At 41.2% G+C, this 18858-nt stretch overlaps 1 protein-coding gene and 1 non-coding gene across 2 annotated transcripts in view; one reads left to right on the forward strand and one right to left on the reverse strand.

Annotated features, from left to right (window-relative positions):
- The window catches only part of LOC145396067 (putative peptidoglycan muropeptide transporter SLC46), a 100697-nt gene that overhangs the window by 72344 nt on the left and 9495 nt on the right, over positions 1-18858 (forward strand). The gene's annotated exons all lie outside the window — the stretch shown is intronic.
- On the reverse strand, positions 4376-4494 carry LOC145396114 (5S ribosomal RNA). The gene has a single exon (XR_013896724.1). It is a non-coding gene; the product is annotated as a 5S ribosomal RNA (ribosomal RNA).

Here is an 18858-nt window from a genome sequence, read left to right on the forward strand (position 1 = left end):
ACTTGATGTACCTTCAGTGCTAGATCTAATATTTACAAGGCAAGAAAATGATATTCACAGTTTAATATATCACCCTCCACTCGGCAAAAGCGATCATGCACTACTAAATTATAACTTCAGGATAGCATATGACATAGTAAACAGCAATGATAGTTACAAAAAGAGCCTAAACTATAAAAAGGGAAATTATCAAGACCTAAAGAAGTATTTCTTAGAAGTTGATTGGGAAAATGAGCTTAGAGGACAAGATTTAAATGCTGTATATAAAAAATTTTGTGAATTTTATGAAATAGGAGTCCAGAAGTACATCCCACAGCACAAAGAAGCAGATAAGAAAATACAGAAATGGTTCAATACAGAATGTAAAAAATCAAAAGAAAGAAGAGATTTGTTGTGGAATAGATACAGAAGACACAATAGTGAAAGGGCGTATAATAATTACAAACAGGCAAGAAACGACTATACAAGAATAAGGAGGAAAGCCCAAAAACAGTTTGAGGAGGATATAATAAATAAAAGTAGTGATCAACCAAAGCTGTTTTACAGCTATATCAGAAGCAAAACTAAAGTAGAAGATATAATACAATCCATTACGGACGAGGGAATCACTTATACACAAGAGAAAGATATTTGTGAAGCATTAAATAAGAATTTCCAATTAGTTTTTACAGAAGAAAAAATTTTTGAGAGGGACTATGTGGAACACGCATGTCCACACATACTACCAGATATACAAATAGCAGAAAAAGTAATACAGGAGGAGTTAAGTAGATTAGACAGAGGAAAAGCAAGTGGTCCTTGATGAAATTTCATGTTGGGTATTACGAGAATGTGCAAAGGAGTTATGTAAACCATTATTTTTAATTTTCAAGAAATCCATGAGTCAAGGTAAACTACCTGATATTTGGAAAAAAGCAAATATTGTCCCCTTATTCAAGAAAGGAAATAGACAAAATCCACTCAACTACCGACCAGTATCACTGACCAGTGTTGTAAGCAAGGTATTAGAAAAACTTATAAGAAAAGCTTGGGTAAATCATCTAGAAGAACACAGTATGATAACAGAAAGACAGTTTGGTTTTAGAAAAGGAAAATCATGTGTTACTAATCTGTTGAGCTACTATGACAGAGTAACAAACACAATCAGGAAAGGGAAGGATGGGTGGACAGTATCTATTTAGATTTCAAGAAAGCTTTTGACACAGTACCTCACCAAAGACTTTTATGGAAACTGTACCATCAAGGAGGAATTCGAGGCAAACTGTTTTGTTGGATGCAAGACTTTCTCATAAAAAGAGAAATGAGGACAGTACTAAGAGGAAACTACTCATCAGGGAAAGAAGTGACTAGTGGAGTACCACAGGGTTCAGTGCTGGCACCAATCATGTTTTTAGTGTATATAAATGATATATACAGTAACACTGGAAATGAGAGGTATCTGAATATGTTTGCAGATGATGCAAAAATACAAAGGAGAATTACTAGCACAGACTCTTGTAGGGAGCTACAAGAAGAATTAAATAAACTTCATGAATGGAGTAGTACATGGCAAATGGAATTCAATGTGGACAAGTGTCATGTAATCAAGTTTGGTAAAAGTGGAAAAAGACCTGATTGGGATTATAAGTTAGGAAGTAAAACCCTATACACATCAGAAAGAGAGAAAGACCTAGGTGTGATTATCAATAACAGACTATCTCCGGCTGACCACATCAGTGAGAAGGTCCGGAACATGTATACACTGCTTGCAAATATGAGAATAGCATTCACATACATAAATGAAGACATGCCAAGAAGGATAATAACATCATTCATTAGACCAACCCTGGAATATGCATCAGTAGTCTGGAGTCCTCATCTCAAAAAGCACATAGACAAGATTGAAAAAGTTCAAAGGGCCGCTACAAGATGGATACCAAGCTTAAGGGACCTAAGCTATGAAGAAAGACTAAATAAACTGAATCTACCAACACTACAGGAGAGAAGGAAAAGAGGTGACATGATAATGCTATATAAATGCATATCAGGAAAGGAGAAAATAGACATAAATGATTACTTAACATATGGAGAAGCATCAGCAAGAGGACACTGCAAAAAATTGCATAAGAAGAGAGGTGATAAAGACGTAAGGAAATTCAGTTTCCCAAACAGAGCAATTGATCAATGGAATGCACTACCGAATGAAATAGTGTGTGCCAAAACAATTCACAAATTTAAGGATATGTACGATAAATATGGTTTAAGACACGGGACAGTACGAGCTTGACTCATTCCTGTAAAGATACAATTAGGTAAGAACAATTAGGTAAGAGAACACGGGGCGAATAAAACAATGCGCCACTCTGCTTCGTGAGCGCTGGTGTAGAAAAACCTCACAGAACAGAAGTGGCTAAAACAATGAAAAAAGCAAGATTAACTTCTGCCGACTACATGAGAGCCATGAAGCCAGACATTTAATTATTTCGTTAAGTCCTAATTTTTCCCGGATTACGACACGAAACCGCCGACTTCACACTCCTAGGACCAAATGCAGTAACGGACTTACGATTAATTCTCTCTCTTATCCCTGACTGGATTTACAGGAAGGACAACGAAACAAGAGGGGAGATCATCCATTCAGCAGACACTCTATGTAGGGATGGCTCAGATACGCCCATAAGTTTTAGCAAATAAAATCAGTCGTAACCCCCAAACTGAGAGGTACTAGATCTTTATAAGCATCTAGCCTTAACCTCCATGATTTTCTATACCAAAGACATCTCTTAATGGCTGCAATAATAACACAGTCAGTCGCCATAATACAATCGACAAAAACCCCGATATCTCCATCATCATCATCAGCTTCTTCATGAGACCTCTCCAGCCTAAAATGTCGAAACTGATCACTTATTATTATTATTATTATTATTATTATTATCATTATTTTATATTAGGTATTATTTTAAAACTCAGTGATCAGGGATTTGTCACCTCTTTTTAACGTGACGGCGTCCGGACTGATTCTATCGGATACGTTTATGTGAAGCTACAGAATGTGGTGAAAGTTTTTGGCGTATCAGATAGAGCCAGGATTCCGGGGACTTAAATGATGACTGAAAGGCAGCGTGACCCATTGGAGTGGGCCAACTTGGTTGGTTTGTCTAGACGTTGCTACTCCTTACCCTGCCCTAGGGTGGGAAAGGTCCTGATGTTATGATGATTATTATTAATTTAATAGAGGGGTTCCATTCTCCAATGAGTCTGATATATATCAGACGTTGCCCGAAACAGGTCAACGGTAATAGATCGAGAATGTGTTTGCTTTTGAAGTTTTTATCCGATTTAGACCAAACTTGGTAGAAGGACATAGGGCGAGGAAAAGGTGAAGTTGTTCAGTCTTGAATCGGCCAAATTAAAGATCACAGGAAGATCAGCTTTCGGGCCTTTCAGTAAAAAACTTATTGACTTCAGATTAGACGTGGTGGAGCGGTTTAGGTTCAGTCACATTATTCTATTTTGAGAACATGGGTCAAAGGCCCGGGTCACAGGGCAATGTCAGTTTAAACAGTTTTGATCTAGTTAAGGTCAAACTTAGTGGAAGTGATAATGGTCACGCAAGAATGAAGCATTTAAAGTTTGAGAACAGTCAGATGTCAAGGTCACACGACAAGGTGAAAAAATTAGGTCAAAGACCGATCGTAAAGCGTGAGTGTTGTGCTCTCTCGGGGCTTCATTTTGTTAATGTCTCCAGAAGATATCGTTCAGCCCAACAGAAAATTTTCATACTAGAGCAGGTTAGTCTGAGTCTTCATATACCCCTTCACTACTCTAAAGCTGAATAAATTACAAAAACAGTAAGAACTTTCTTATACAGATGCTTTAAAAAATCAGCGGAACAAGTATAAAATTACGTAGATTTGCAAAATGTATGAACAAGTAGGGATGGCAATGTGCCAAAAACCATCTAAACAAGATGATGTAGTTACAAGTAATCCCATCCTTACATTTTTTTTTTTTTTTTACTCCAGTACGTGCCATTATGGTGCAGCATACTGTACGTGCACCTGAAAAGAGTCACATTAATGGAATAACTATTGCCCAACCAAGCAGGGAAAAAAAGTATGCCGTAAAAAAAAAAAAAAAAATAGGGATGGTGTTATATGTGTTTTACTGCTTCGACCTTCTTCCGATTTTTTTTTCCTGGCACACTGCCATCTCTACATGTTCTTACATTTTATAAAGTACATTTATATGCTTGTAAAATGCAAATGTTAGTTTTTCATTCATTCATTGCCAGACGCCATGTATCCCAAACGGGGTGGCCAAGGGCTTAGAGTTTAATTGTTTTACAGGGAGGGGCACTAATCCTCCACCAACCCCACTTGACACGTAGGGATGCCAACAGCATCTGGTGTTCCCAGGCGGTCACCCATCCAAGTACTAACCAGACCCAACGTTGCTTAACTTCGCTGATCGGACGGGAAGCGGTGTACTCAACGTGGTATGGCTGTTACTTACGAGATATATATTATTGTGGGCTATAATCTACTTTTCAACAGGAAGGATAAGGTAGGAATCGTCTTTAGCCTATTTCCTCTAATCTGACAAAGATCCCTAACCCTTCTCAGCTCGGTTGATGGCGAGAGTTGGTTTGTCTAGTAACCACAGACACTTATTCTAGTAACCTTATTACCAAGGTTCATTGGATTTTATGCAACCACAACTTAGTACAATATTCAAGTTACGAGAGTGGCGGTTTCCTCGAATGAAAGTAGATTATCTATCTATCTATCTATCTATCTATTGCCAGGCGACTTAATCCCGAAAGGAGTGGTCACAAACAAATCGCCTCCATGTCGTCCTCCGTCCATCTCACAACCCCTTCTCTAATAACACTGGTTTACAAAAAAAAAAAGAAAAAAAAAAAATCTGAGGCAAGCATGTGAACAGGTGTTTTTGACTAATTTTGATATGCTTAGTTCAAATTTCTAAACAGTTTTGCTCTATCACCTCTAGTTTTTTTTCTTTCACATATCCCGTTTATTTTATTGTAACGCATATATTTATAATATAATGAGTTTCTTTCATATATTAAAATGGCATATTACAGAACGAAACAAATCAGACACAGAACACTGACAGAACTAAATATTACTGTTACTTGGATATAAGCATAAATATACATCATAGTACTACAGACAGTCAGAAGTGAGTTTTGGACGATCTGGTGTACTTTGCCTCCGGGATGTCGTGCTTGAGCATCCAGCAGAAGTCCCCCATCATGCTGGGGTTCCACTTGCCTTGGTAATTGCTCTCCATCTCAGTATATCTTGGTGGAACCTTTCTCCATGTTCGTCATGTAGGCTACTGCTCCTAGGTTCTGGGAGAAGAAGTTGAGGTGGGAATAGAGAAAGTGAATCTTGAGAGACATTCGGCACCCCATATCCTGATAAGCCTGCAACAACTTCTCGACACGCTCTTGGTAATCTAGTGTCCGTGTGTTACGAAGGAAGCCATGACAGTCTGACTTAAATGCTTCCCATGCTCTCGGCTCCTTCAAGGTGAGCTTCTCCCCGAATACCTCATCCCTCAGCACCTCCCGGATCTGAAGTTCGACGAAGATGCCCTCCTTGAGCTTAGCAGAAACGAGAGCTAGAAACAGAGTGTACAGGTACTGGAAGGCAGTGCCATCCTTGTCCATGGCCTTCACAAAATTCTTCGTAAGGTCAACCTTGATATGAAAAGGGGGAAGAAGCACCTTGTTCATGTCCACCACAGGATTTTCTTGGACACTGATTCCCAGGCACGAAAGTGCTCCTAGACCCCCAGTAAGCTACTGGTGTTCCCAGCCACACAATGCACATGTTTGACCTTGTTGTGGTGCGCGTTTTAAACAAAGTTCCAAGAAAATAGGACGGTAAATGGATTTCTGGCGAATATTTTGGGTCTAGGCCTATATGTATACATGTCTGTACATGTATACATGTATATCTCAAAAACTAGAGGTGATGGGTGAAAACGGAGTTCGAATCTGAAATCAGCACCCCAAAATTAGGTTAGAACACCTAATTTCATGCTTGCCTAAAATTTTTTGTAAACCAGTGTTATTAGTGTCTCACCACCCCATTTCTCCATCTCATCCTTGGTCTCCCCTCCTCCACTTCCCCTTCCGCCTCACTCTCATACACACCTCCAGTCCGTATCTCATTCTCCATCGACCTACAGTGGCCGAACCCTCTCAAAGCATTTCCTGACACTTCCAACCACATCCATATCGACACCACAACGCTCATTTACATCCTTATTTGTCCGTTTGCCACTCCGTGTTATTCCACATGATTTGTGATTGTTTAATTGTTGTTGATGTTTGGGTAGAAACTGAGTATGGTCGTTTGTGAATAAGCTCCCAGGTCCCTGTTTTCGTTTTAGATGTATTCAGTACAAGCGACAGATTTCTAGAGAGCATGGGAGGCTTCGTAACACCTCTTCCTTGGCGATTTGTTTTGACTTAGAACACGTTGGTATTCATTCGTATGCTATTTATATCGTTATCATATCAACGTATATTTCATCAACAACGTACGACAGGATGTTAAATTGCAATATGCAGATCAAGTCGCCAAGGAAGAGGTGTTACGAAATCACCTAAGCCACACAGAATACAGTCGTTAGAAAGGATTGAGAGAGCGACTATTCTCTTTTGATCTTAACTTGGCTCAGATTTGCGTCCTTTTGCAGCTGCTTTCACGCAGCTCCGTGGGGGGAAGAAGACATTTCTACGGCTCTACATAATTTTCATAGCACTTCTTCGTGACCAGCATCGTATTCTAATTTTAATATACACCATCGCGACTAGCATCATATTCTAATTTTAATATACACCATCGCGACTAGCATCATATTCTATTGTTAATTTATGTATACAGTCCAGCATTCAAGATGGATAGCTTCATTTTTAGTCCAGGTTAAAGGAAAAGGGTATAGAACAACAAATACTGATCTGCCATGCCTTCCATGTTCAAGGTTAAAGGAAACAATAATTAGGCAGAAGGGTATGTGAAGTCAGGTTCAGCAGTTCTCTCTCTCTCTCTCTCTCTCTCTCTCTCTCTCTCTCTCTCTCTCTCTCTCTCTCTCTCAGATGTATCAACTGTTCTTTTCCCTGACTCCTCATACTCGTCGTAGCGGTGGCAAAGATAATACTACAGCTGTACAGTTTCCATGGGACTTCTTCGTGACTAGCATTATATTCTGGTCTTAATCTCAGCATACAAGACTAGGAGATGGTAATTTGAGGCCAAGTTAGAGTAAAAACTGTAATTCTTCCCAGTAAAAAAAAAGAAAAAAAAAAATTGGTCATGAGGATAATAATGGCGGAAGGACAAGTGTAGATGCTTCGCTTTCACTGTAATTTGACCTATATATTCGTCCTTTTGGAGTCTACGCCACCTAGCCCAGTGCCAGAATGACAATGCTGACTCTGCATCCTTTCCGTAGTACATCTCCGTGGCTAGTTTCCTATTCTAGAGTTAACTTGCTGTTATAGGTCACCAATCAAGCTGGAGAGACGACAGTTTTAGGCCAAGTTAGAGTACAAAGAGACGATGGCACAGGAGACTTCGTGATGCCTGTTTCCTAGAGATCTATTTTACCTTTATCTCATTATTATCCTGTATACGAGTATTATTTATACAGTTTTAATGCTGTCGTTCTGTAGTTTTTATCAGTAATACACAAGAGGATACTGAGGTGTTGTGTTCAGAATCAGTCGACATCTCCCAGGCCACGTTGAATACGACCCTATAGTTCACAGATGTGTAGAGCCATCAGCAACAGTTCTCCGGCACTTCTGTGGCGGCTGTGGCAATAGGAGGTGTGATATGTACTATTTTCATGTGATTGCTATGTGATGCACACAGCTGTAGTCCATATACCTGTGAAACACAAGATAAACATCTGCAGTTTGCAGTCCCTTAGAATTATTTTTCTTGAAGTAGTTCACATAGGTCATAACAATGCCACCTGAAGGTCACTGCACAACCAATAAAAGAGCAGACCCATCAGTCACCAACATTTCGGGAAGATGTTTCAACCTGCAACTCCTTCTTAAGAACTTAAAGAACTTACTTGGATATTCTCATATCTCCTACATCTGTAAACATGGGCGCTTAGGATCTTTCGCTACATCGCATTCTTCACTGCAAAATATGCAGTGCCTCTGGAAATCAAGTTTTCTTTCAACAGATAGTATAATTCTCTTTTGGGGGATCTCAGGCAACTTGTCTGGCTTCCCTTGCCTTCTGAGATGCCACACTATATGAAGGGAGGAAGCATATGTTGTCACACAACTTTTGTGACACTTAAGTATGTTATTTAGATTTTCATTTACTATTTGCTCTAACTGTGGGTCAAGACCATCACAATATATCTTGTTGCACTTTATAATTATATGTATCTACTGGAGACCTGAAGTGATCAGCCGTTCTAATTTGGCATCACACTGAAATTTCAGTGAGAAGCAGCACTTTTCCTCAGCCATCATGACAAACTCCTGTGATCAGATCTACACACAACATCTCATGCCTGAAAAGGAAATCCTAAATAAAATTAGGGTTTCATACTGATACTCCAAATGAAATTGCTATTGATGATGCTTATACATTCAAGTATGGAAAGGTACAGTAGTTATAACTGGATAATTATAAATGCCCCTCCATCCCTATGTATTTAAGGGAGGTGCCGGTAGTTATAATTGGATAATTATAGATGCCCTATAAGTTGCTTAGGAAAAGGTGTTAGGGAGCTTACTTAACCGACGAGATTATGGGCTGTGGTCTCCTCCACCTGCTCCTCCTCTACCGCTCCATCTCACTCACATACACTTCTAGCCAGTCAATCATTCGCCGTCTTCTCCACATGGTCAAACCAGCTCAAAGTATTTACTATTTCCCTTTACACTTTCAGTCACATCCACATCAGCACCACAACTCTCATTTGCGTCCTCGTTTGTGTGTCCGTTTCTCCATGTAACTCCACATGCTCCTTTCAGATAACTCATATCCACTGCTCCCATTCTTAACATGTGTCCTTCCAGCAGGGTCTAAGCTTCACTTCCATACGTTAAAGTGGGTATCACAGTGCCGTCACTTTCATGCTCACACTACCTCCTGACATTCTCTCGTTCTGTTTATATCAGGGTGGTCCGTAAATAGCGTTCCACGATAAACTCAAAGGCAGTATCCACTTACAAAGCCGTCCCCACAACACACAAGAAATCGCCCGGCAGAGTGGAATTGGAGCGTTTTATATTCCACCCTGTGGTTTAGTAAAGAGTGTAGACTTAGTTCGCCCCAGTACCATACCGTACAAAGATGAGAGAGAGAGAGAGAGAGAGAGAGAGAGAGAGAGGTAGCCTATAATTCGGTAAATGAATCACGAGGAAAAGGTTATGAAAGTCTCCTATATCACTTAGAATAGGTCTACTACACATGGAATAAGTAAGAACGGAGAACCTGAAAGTATACAAAGTTGTTTATAAATTGTCGCCCAGCGCCATATTCATGTGTACTGTTACGGGAGTGGTTCAGTCAGCATTACCTGTCATGGACAAAGAAACCTGGACACTCGGGGCTGAGCTGATAGTTTCTTTTTCCTTTTCGATTTTTCCACTAAATCTTCGTCCAGGGAACAAGTGGACACTCCTCACCTCTCGCTCTCTCTGTCTTTGTCTGTCTGTCTGTCTGTCTGTCTGTCTGTCTGTCTGTCTCTCTCTCTCTCTCTCTCTCTCTCTCTCTCTCTCTCTCTCTCTCTCTCTCTCTCTCAACCCCTGCTATATACATACTGTATAGCCAGATTGTGTCCCCCCCTGTGGCGGGGGGGACACAATCTGGCCGCACTATGGGGTGGTACTACTACTCTGCGGCCAGGTTGTGTTAGGAAGAATACTGCCACCGTATTCCCTGCGTGTCGTAAAAGGCGACTAAAAGGGGCGGGGTGAGGGGACTAGGAACCCCCTCCTCTGTTTTTTTTTTCTTTTAGTTCCTAAAAAGAGACAGGCCAGAGAAAGGGAAGGGGGACTGAGTTATCCCCTTACCCTGAAGATTGGGTCTATGAATGTGAGGCTAAAAGGGAGGAGATTGGGAGAATGTTTGTGAGAAGAAAGTTGGATGTATTAGCTCTGAGTGAAACAAAGATGAAAGGGAAGGGTGAGTCTATGTTTGGACGTGTGAATGGAAGATTGTCAGGTGTTGATAGAGGAAGGGCAAGAGAAGGTGTGGCCTTGTTAGTGAGTCCGGAAGTACAACAGTGTTTGACTTATTGGAAGCAGGTGTCATCGAGACTGATGTGGGTGAAAGCGAAATTTGAAAGTGAGTTGTGGGTGTTTGTGAGTGCATATGGGCCTGGTAGTGAAAGAGATGAAGAAAAGAGGAAGTCTTTCTGGAATGATGTTGATGAGTGTCTGTAGAGTTTTGGGGCGAATGTGAATGTGGTATTGATGGGAGATCTGAATGCTAGAGTGGGAAATGTAGCAGTTGAAGATGTAGTTGGTGTGCCTGGAAGAAATGAAAATGGGGAACGAATGATAGGGATGTGTGTTGAGCGAGAAATGGTGATTGGAAATACCCTGTTTGAGAAGAAAGATATTTATAAGTATACACGGGTGAGACAGGAGGGTGGAAGGGTTGTTGATAGAGCATTGATGGACTATGTGGTTGTGTCCAGGAATGTAATAGGAAGATTGTTGGATCTGAGAGTTCTGAGAGGGGAGGGTGGAGGTATGTCTGACCACTACCTGGTGGAGGGAAAGTTAAGAGTAGGTAAGAGATGGGTGAGAGCTAGGAGAGTTAGGTGTGGCACGGAGGTTTTGAAAGTGAGTGAGTTGGATAAATGAGAGAAAATGAGAGAGTATCAGGAGAAATTGAAAGATGAGTGGAATGCAGTGAAAGATCAGGAAAATGGCAGTGTGGAGGAGGAATGGCAGTTGTTTAAGAGTGCTGTGGTGGGGCATGCGGAAGAGGTGTGTGGTGTGAGGCGTGTGGGTGGTGGTGTAAGAAAAGGAAGTGAATGGTGGTGCGAGGAAGTAAGTATGGCCGTGGCTAAGAAGAGACGTGCATATGAAGTGTGGCTGCAGAGGAAGGATGAGGTGTCATATGAGAGGTATAAGGAAAAGAGGAATAGGGTGAGAATGGCTGTGCATGATGCTAAAGTGGCAATAAATGAGAGGTGGGGTAGGCGGTAGACTGAGAACCTTCAACAGAATAAGAAAATGTTTTGGAAGGAGGTGAAAAGGGTGTGAAAGGGAGAGTCTGGGAAGGAAGAGCGAGTAAAAGCAGAGGATGGAAGGATGTTAACTGAGATAGATACAGTAAGGAAGAGATGGGCAGAGTATTTTGAAAGATTGTTAAATGTAGAGGAGGAAATGGAGGCTGAGATTGTGGCGGATGGAAGGGTGCAAGGAATAAAAGTGTCGGGAGAGCTGAATGATTCTTTGATCATGAAGGAGGAAGTGCAGGAGACAATAAAGGAGATGAAAAAAGGGAAAGCTGCAGGTATGGATGGGTGTGCTGTGGAATGTCTGAAAGATGATGGAGCAACTATTGTTGACTGGTTAGTAAGATTGTTGAATATGTGCTTTGTGCAAGGTATGGTGCCAATTGACTGGGCTAGTGCTTGTGTGGTTCCGTTATATAAAGGCAAGGGTGATGAGTATGAATGTACTAGCTTTAGGGGTATAAGTCTGTTGAGTGTTGTAGGTAAGGTGTATGGTTAGAGATGGTACAGAGGGAGTGATTGGTGATGAGCAGTGTGGCTTTAGGAGAGGGATGGGATGCGTAGAGCAGGTGTTTGCTGTGAGACAAGTGTGTGAAAAGTATTTAGCGAAAGGCAAGGATGCGTTTTGGGCATTCATGGATTTAGAGAAAGCGTATGATAGAACTGATAGGGAGGCTTTGTGGACTGTTTTAAGATTGTATGGACTTGATGGTAGGTTACTAAAAGGGGTGAAATGTTTTTATGTAATTAGTAGAGCTTGTGTAAGAGTGGGAAATACTGTGAGTGATTGGTTTCCCATGAGAGCGGGGCTGCGGCAGGGATGTGTGATGTCGCCTTGGTTGTTTAATATTTATATGGATGGTGTTGTTAGCGAGGTGAATGCAAGAGTTTTAGGTGGAGGTCTGAGTCTTGTGAATGTTGATGGTAGAGACTGGAACCTGAAGTAGCTGCTGTTTGCAGATGATACTGCACTGGTGGCTGATTCAGAGGAGAGATTGAGACAGTTGGTAGAGGAGTCTGGAAGGGTGTGTGAAAAGAGGAAATTGAAAGTAAATGAGTATAAGAGTAAAGTGATGAAGTGTACGAGGTCAGTAGATGGTAGGAAGATGAATATAGTTTTGAATGGTGAGTTGCTTGAGGAGATAGAGTGTTTTAAGTATTCAGGGTCACATGTTGCTGTGGATGGGAGAATAGATGCAGAAGTGAAGTTTAAAATGAATGAAGTAGGAAAGGTGTTGGGAGGAATGAAAAAAGTGTTTAGATGTCGTTTGCTTAAAATGGATGTAAAGAGAAGCCTGTATGAGGGTGTTGTGGTACCGACTGCGTTATATGGGGCTGAAACATGCAATGTGGGTGTAGCAGAGAGGAAAAGTATGAATGTAATGGAGATGAGGTGTCTACGGAGTATGTGTGGAGTGGCGCATATGGATCGAGTGCGAAATGATGAAGTGTGAAGAACTGGAGTTGTTTGGGCGATGGCTGATCAAGTTGAGCAGAGGGTGTTGCAATGGTTTGGGCACATGGAGAGAATGGATAATGAGTGATTGGTGAAAAAGATAACTAGATCTGATGTGAGAAGTGTAAGGCTGAGAGGGAGACCACAAATAGGATGGATGGACAGTGTGAAGAGAGCGTTGGATGCGAGAGGGAAGTCTGTTGAGCAAGGAAGAATGGCTGTGCATGACAGAAATAAAAGGAGATAAATTGTGAATAAATAAATGATGACGCAGCCCTGAGGGGATATTCTCCCGCATTTTGTCTGATCAGATAATCAGGTCAGGTGCGGGTACGGGGATGGGTCTATTATGATGTGGCAGGGGTAAACCAGCATTGCTGTCGGGCCCTACTGCGGATATCACTGACTGCACTGCTCAGATGACCCTCGTGCGGTGTGGTGCGGTGAGGATCTGTCCTTTCTCCCCTTTAGGGCTAAGATGCGAATGAATGTGTTTGAGTGGATGAGTAAATTGGGAGTGTGTCGTCCTGTCTCGGCTACCCCTCTCTCCTTGGGGTAATCAGCCTAGGTATATATATATATATATATATATATATATATATATATATATATATATATATATATATATATACATGTATATATATATATATATATATATATATATATATATATATATATATATATATATATATATATATATATATATATATATATATATATATATATATATATATATGCCTCAATCCCGTTTGGGGTGGCCACAAACAAATCGCCTCCACGTCGCCCTGTCCCCCGCCATTTCACTGCCCTGCTCCCAACTCACACCCCCCTCTCTCATATACCTCTCCACCCCATCCCTCCATCTCATCCTCGGCCTCCCCCTCCCTCTTCCCCCCTCCACCTCACTCACATACACTCTCTTCGTCAGTCTTTCACCCTCCATCCTCTCCACATGGCCAAACCACCTCAGTGAGTTCCTCATAACACTTCCTGTCACATCCACATCCACACCACAACGCTCTTTTATATCCTCATTCGTCAGCCTGTCTCTCCATGTGACTCCACAGGCTCCTCTTAAATAACTCATTTCCACTGCTCTCACTCTTGACTTGTGTCCTTCCAACAACGTCCAAGCTTCACTTCCATACGTTAGAGTTGGTATCACAATACTGTCATGTAGTAACTTTTTCACTTCCATGCTCACTTCCCTGTTTCTTATCACTGTTTTCAAGGAAATGGCAATCTTTCTTCCCTGCTGTACCCTTTCAAGCACTTCACCCTCCAAACCTCCATCCTTACTCATCACACTACCCAAGTACTTAAACGTACTCACATTTTCCAATTCCTCACCATCCAACCTTGCTGTACATTCACTGACTTCACCTCTCTCAAAGACCATCACTTTACTCTTCCCTACATTTACCTTTAGATTCCGTTTCTTACACACTCTCCCAAACTCATCCACCAAGCCTTGCAGCTCCCCTTCGTCTTCACTCAACAACACAGTATCATCTGCAAACAACAGTACAGGGAGTTTCCAAACACTATCCTCTCTCACCAGGGCCACTCCAACATCCACTACCCTACCTTGTACCTCTTTTATTACCCCATCCATGTACAGATTGAACAACCATGGAGACATGACACATCCCTGTTTCAACCCAACTTTCAAAGAGAAAAATTCACTTAGTTCACCATCCACACGCACTGCAGCCTTCGCACCATCGTACATACTCTTCACAGCATTCAACAACTTCCCATCTACTCCATATGTTCTTAACACTTTCCACAATCCTTGTCTATCCACCATGTCATATGCTTTCTCCAAATCCATGAAAGCCGCATACAACTTCTTTCCCTTCTCTAGAAACTTTTCTACTAAAGATCTAAGAATGAATACCTGATCTACACAACCCCTTCCCTTCCTAAAGCCTCCCTGTTCTTCTCCAACTAATTTCTCTGTTCTTTCTCTAACTGTGTCAGTAAGTATCCTACCATACACTTTTCCTATTATACCAAGAAGACAAATGCCCCTATGATTACCACACACTTCTTTTTCCCCTTTTCCTTTGTACAAGGGAATAATTATACCTGACTTCCAATCCTCCGGGACTCTACCTTCCTCCCAGGCCAATCTGCACATCTTCCACATCCATTCTACTACTATCTCTCCCCCATGCTTCAGCATTTCACCACACACTCCATCAATTCCTGGGGCTTTCCCCGATTTAACTTTCTTCATTGCTTCCACAACTTCTATCCTACTGATTTCTTCCTGTCTTCTCACCTCCCTCCTTCTCCCAGCCATTCCCCAGCCACTTATACCCGCATTACTTCCATCCTCTATGTTCAACAATTCCTTAAAGTGTTCTCTCCATCTGCTCACTTTTTCTCCCTTCTCTAGTAATCTACCATATATATATATATATATATATATATATATATGTGTGTGTGTGTGTGTGTGTGTGTGTGTGTGTGGAGGTAGGAAAGAGGTGGAGTCGGCATGGCTCGCTAAGCCCAGGGAGTGAGGTGAAGCCGCTGATCTGCCATCCCGACGCCTTTAATATGGCGGATACCCGGGTGACATACCTGTATGTACAGGCAGGACCCACATACACATGTATGTATATGGGTCCTGCGTACAGGATTCCCACACACTGATTGCCGTAAAAAAACAAAGGAAATTAATCTTTTCCATTAAAAGACACAATTACCATATGCATTTTGTGTGAAAGGATACTCGGAGAAACAGTTTTGCAAAGTGGTGAGTCAAACCAATACTCAAAACTGTCTAACTATGCTTGTCATGCTATTGTTTTCCGTGTCTAATCTGAGTTGCAGAACAAAACTATTGCAAATTTAGAAAGTCACATGTCTGCATGTGACCCTCTTCATAACCACTTTGTACTCGTACTGCCAATCAAAGCGGTTGCCGAGACCAAAGCTGGGAATAGCGCCGCTACTACTTTAATAGCGATGGTGGGAACGCCATTACTTTTTTTTAGCCAGTAGCAGAACTGAGAGCGCCGCTACTTTTTGGCTGTACTCACTCGTTACCGCGCTCCTCGCTACTCACGCGACGAATACAGGTCCGGAGTCGGTGAGTACATACAGATATGCCGGCGGTTTGGTTGTATTTATTAATGACGAAAAATAATACTTTCGTCAATTCTGTCAGTTAATGATGTTTGTTCTACATTACATCTGTAGTTTATTAATTATTACTTATTAGTAATGTGCAATAATTAGACAGGAATATGCTAGTTCATTATCGATCATTTAAATTAAGTAAAGATAAATAAGGATGTCAGCTAGATGTAGGCAACACACACACACACACACACACACACACACATGAAAGGAAATAGACAAAATCCTCTCAACTACCGACCAGTATCACTGACCAGTGTTGTAAGCAAGGTATTAGAAAAACTTATAAGAAAAGCTTGGGTAAATCATCTAGAAGAACACAGTATGATAACAGAAAGACAGTTTGGTTTCAGAAAAGGAAAATCATGTGTTACTAATCTGTTGAGCTACTATGACAGAGTAACAAACACAATACAGGAAAGGGAAGGATGGGTGGACAGTATCTATTTAGATTTCAAGAAAGCTTTTGACACAGTACCACACCAAAGACTTTTATGGAAACTGTACCATCAAGGAGGAATTCGAGGCAAACTGTTTTGTTGGATGCAAGACTTTCTCATAAAAAGAGAAATGAGGACAGTACTAAGAGGAAACTACTCATCATGGAAAGAAGTGACTAGTGGAGTACCACAGGGTTCAGTGCTGGCACCAATCATGTTTTTAGTGTATATAAATGATATAAACAGTAACACTGGAAATGAGAGCTATCTGAATATGTTTGCAGATGACGCAAAAATATAAAGGAGAATTACTAGCACAGACTCTTGTAGGGAGCTACAAGAAGAATTAAATAAACTTCATGAATGGAGTAGTACATGGCAAATGGAATTCAATGTGGACAAGTGTCATGTAATCAAGTTTGGTAAAAGTGGAAAAAGACCTGATTGGGATTATAAGTTAGGAAATAAAACCCTATACACATCAGAAATAGAGAGAGACCTAGGTGTGATTATCAATAACAGACTATCTCCGGCTGACCACATCAGCGAGAAGGTACGGAACATGTATTCACTGCTTGCAAATATGAGAATAGCATTCACATACATAAATGAAGACATGCTAAGAAGGATAATAACATCATTCATTAGACCAACCCTGGAATATGCATCAGTAGTCTGGAGTCCTCATCTCAAAAAGCATATAGACAAGATTGAAAAAGTCTGGTTAGTACTTGGATGGGTGACCGCCTGGGAACTCCAGATGCTGTTGGCATCCCTACGTGTCATGTGGGGTTGGTGAAGGATTAGTGACCCTCCCTGTAAAACAATTAACTCTAAGCCCTTGGCCACCCCGTCTGGGATACATGGCGTCTGGCAATGAATGAATGAATGATGAAAAAGTTCAAAGGGCCGCTACAAGATGGATACCAAGCTTAAGGGACCTAAGCTACGAAGAAAGACTAAATAAACTGAATCTACCAACACTACAGGAGAGAAGGAAAAGAGGTGACATGATAATGCTATATAAGTGCATATCAGGGAAGGAGAGAATAGACATAAATGATTACTTAACATATGGAGAAGCATCAGCAAGAGGACACTGCAAAAAACTGCATAAGAAGAGAGGTGATAAAGACGTAAGGAAATTCAGTTTCCCAAACAGAGCAATTGATCAATGGAATGCACTACCGAATGAAATAGTGTGTGCCAAAACAATTCACAAATTTAAGGATATGTACGATAAATATGGTTTAAGACACGGGACAGTACGAGCTTGACTCATTCCTGTAAAGATACAATTAGGTAAGAACAATTAGGTAGGTAAGAACACACACACCTCTAACTATAATATCCCCGTCTCTAACTCCCGCTCTCTCCCCCACTCTCTCTTTCAGACTAATTCTTACTACGTTATTATTTCGTAACAGTATGTTACTTTCAGTTTAAAGTAATGGAAAAAAAAAAAAACATTGCTATTGTATAAATAGCCTTTAAAAGAAAGCCCCAGCTCATTTTTACTTTCGTTTTCGTACATGTATCAAACAGGTATCATTGAAAATATAATAAATCTATATAATATGTATCAATGGCAGGCCACATTTTTTTTGCCTTTTATTTACGTATGTTAGTTTCAGTAGTTATAGCCTACTAGGTAACAGTGTAAAAGAACATTTGTTACATTATACAGTAAAAAGCTGTTTCCTGTACCTTCGGCTCTAAGCTTCATTAAAGTGACACCGACATGCATATGATTTTTTTTTTTTTTTTTTTCAGTATATGTATGTACTGACATTACTGGTACACAACGTAACCACTCAGATTGACTAATATTATCGAAAACAGTATATAGTGTATTGCTATATCACAGATTTTTGTTAACCATTCCTTCGTGTACCTTTTTCTTATCCAAAGTAGCGGGAGCGCCGCTACATTTCGTATCAAGTAGCGAAACCAGTAACGCCACTACTTTTTCGAGCTGGTAACGGGAATGAGAGCGCCGCTACTTTTTATTAGTAACGTTCTCAGCATTGGCCGAGACCTATTTACAGGTGAGATATTCCCATGCAGGAAAACAGTTTACAGCAACAAACACTGCTCTAAAAGCTGTTAAAAGTGGAAATGCTATGAATAAGTGCTGTTTAGTGGCATATAAATATGTAAGTAAAGAAACATCTGTGAACTGGTGATGAAATATCAGCCATGGCAACACCCCCAGGAGGCGACAACGGAGGGGTATATAGGGTGCCTGCGACGTCCGTGCGATATGGGCATACGTCCCATATGGCTGCGCGCCCCTATTCCACGGAGTGCACCAGGCGCGAACATTTCAGTCTGGGTGCATTACCCTCCGGCCGAGCCAGCCCTCGCGACGATCGGGGTGAAACAACTAACCTAGCTCCAGGCAGCACCCCAGTGACGGCCGGTAGCCGCACAAATAAAGAGACGGCCTGTAGCCACTCAAACCAAGCAATGGCCTGTAGCTGTGCAATAGTGAAGGCCGATAGCTGCACATCAAAGCGACGGCCGGTAGCCGCACATACAAAGAGACAACCTGTAGCTGCTCCT

Source organism: Coenobita brevimanus, chromosome 34 (genome assembly GCF_032717465.1).
Source record: "Coenobita brevimanus isolate Jiangsu-jjx chromosome 34, ASM3271746v2, whole genome shotgun sequence".
Lineage (NCBI taxonomy): Eukaryota > Metazoa > Arthropoda > Malacostraca > Decapoda > Coenobitidae > Coenobita > Coenobita brevimanus.